Genomic DNA, 2,568 nt, shown 5'->3' with positions numbered 1-2,568 from the left:
AGTTATCTTTCAAAATTGTAAGTCAAATGGTAGTGAGGAAAATAGAAAGGAATATAAACCCTGTCAAGACAAATGTAAAAGCATAACTAGGTAAACCAGAAGAGAATATGAGGAGCAACTAGCAAAAAACACAAATGCTAATAGCAACTTTTTTAAGACCATCAAAAGCAGGAAGCCTGGCAGTCAGTAGTTCCACTGGACAAAGTAATGGTCATGCACTCAAGAAAGACAAAGCCATTGATTTGGAGACACTAAATGGATTCTTTGCATTAATCTTCAGTGCAGAGACTATGGTGAAGATACCTATGATCAAATTATTTCTTCTTAGGTGAAAAATCTGACAAACTGCCCCAGACTGAGGCATCAGTAAAGGAAGTTTTGAGTGAATTAAACTGAAAGTCACCTGCATTAGTTGCTCCCTTCAGAACTCAAATATGAAACTGCACAACTGCTCACTGTGGTATGTCACAACACTTTAGTGAGACAATTTAGTCACCAGGCTTCCAACTCACAGTAGGTTGCACTTGATTAAAATTGTTTTACAGGAACAATTTTTTTAAAAGGGCTGCAGAGATCCTGGCAATCACAGGCTATTCATTCTAACTTCAATTCCTTGCAAATTGGTTGAAACTATAGTAAAGAGTGCAATTAACAGGGTATATAAAACAGGGTATGTTGAGAACTCAACGCAGCTTTTATAAACTGAAATCATGCCTTCCTAATCCATAAGAATTCTCAGAGGGAGTGATCAAACATGTGAACAAGGATGATCCAGTAGATGTTATGTTTCTGGACCTTCCAGAAAGCCTAGAGCCAGAGATGACCCTGAACCAAATCCAGGTGGAGAAAGCATTAGGTGATTGACACTGCAGTTCAGTTCTTGTCCTGTTGCAGTTCTCTCAATTGTGCTGGCTTCCGAACATTTTGGTCTTTTAAGCCTGTGGGGTTGGTCAATACTACTATGAAAAGGACCTTATTCCTGCCTCCATTTTTTTCCTACCTAGTTGAATCTGATGGTTCAAGTATGATGATCTCCATCTTCACTTTGGGTTTGGCATATAACTATTTTTTTTTCTCCAGGACGCTTGTCTCAATCAGAGTGGATTACACTCACTGAATGGGAAACTAAAGGGAAGTGTATTCAGTGTGTGCCCCATATTTTAATTGCATATCATTCAAACCTTGCACCTAATACAGAATTATCAATTTCCTTATGGGATTTTCTATGAGATGCAATGCTACAGTATCTCAGAAATAGTAATGAATTTATCTTTACAAGACTCCTGTGAGATAAAAGGGTACAACTATCCCTCTTTTACAGATAAGTAATAGAGGCACAAAAAAACCAAAGCTTAATCTGGCAAGTGGCCACAAATTTTGAATGTTCACTTTTGAAATGCTTAGAAGCCTGACTTTTCAGAGACTTTATATACACTGAGATGTACTCTCTCTCTCTCTGGTGCAATGTTAGAGCAAGGAGACTGTGGTTCCAGTCACTGGTTCCAGTAACTCTTGAAATATTTAAATACAGGGGTCCTGGAACAATTTTTATATACAGGGTGCTGAAATCTTTTGAACTTAACTGCAAACCCTGTATAAATAGACAAGTTGGAAGATTGATCCAAAAGAAATAGGTTTGATGAGGTTCAATGAGGAAAGGTGCAGAGCCCTGGACTTGGGACAGAAGAATCCCATGCAGTGTTACAGGCTAGGGACCGACTTGCTAAGTAGCAATGCACCAGAAAAGGCCCTGTAGATTATAGTGGATATGAAGCTGAATATGAGTCGCCCGTGTGCCCTTGTACCCAAGAAGGCAAACAGCACATTGCGGTGCATCAGGAGGAGCATTTCCAGCAAAGCTACAGAAGTTATTTCTCTTTCTCTGGTGCTGATGAAGCCACATTTGGAGTGCTGGGTGCAGTTCTGGTCCCCCCAGTATAGACAGGATGTGAATGCACTGGACAGGGTCCACTGGAGGGCAATCAAAATAATGAAGGGGCTGGAGCACATGACCTATGAGGAGCAGCTGAGGGATTTGGGCTTATTTAGCTTGCAGAAAAGTAAGGTGCAATTTCATAGCAGCCTTCAACTTCCTGAAGGAAGGGGGGTTCTAAAGAGGATGGAGAGAACCCCTTCTCAGGATGACAGAACAAGGAGCAATGCATTGTCGCAAGTTACAGAGGGAGAGGTGTAGGTTGGACATCGGGAAAAACTATTTCACCAGGTGGGTGGTGAAGCACTGGAATGTGTTACCTAGACATGTGGTGGAATCTCCAGCCCTAGAGGTTTTGAAGTCCGGCTGGGATGATTTAGTGGGGGTTGGTCCTGCTTTAGGCAGGGAGCTGGACTCCATGACCTCCTGGGGTCCCTTCCAGCCCTCGGATTCTATGAAACCAGGGGGTGCTCCAGCACCCCCAGTTCCAGCACATATGATTACATACTGATTAGTCAGGGTACTGAACCCACCGGCTCTGTGACCTCCTAGTAGAGCCAGCCTATTAAGCCCGACAGCCCCCTAGCTATGGCGCTCACATCACCCTTTGCAGGACGAAGGCGAGCAAAGGAAAA

The sequence above is a fragment of the Carettochelys insculpta genome, chromosome 1 (genome assembly GCF_033958435.1).
Source record: "Carettochelys insculpta isolate YL-2023 chromosome 1, ASM3395843v1, whole genome shotgun sequence".
In the NCBI taxonomy this organism is placed as follows: Eukaryota; Metazoa; Chordata; order Testudines; family Carettochelyidae; genus Carettochelys; species Carettochelys insculpta.
The sequence above is the reverse complement of the archived record's forward strand: the minus strand, read 5'-3'. Positions refer to the sequence as shown.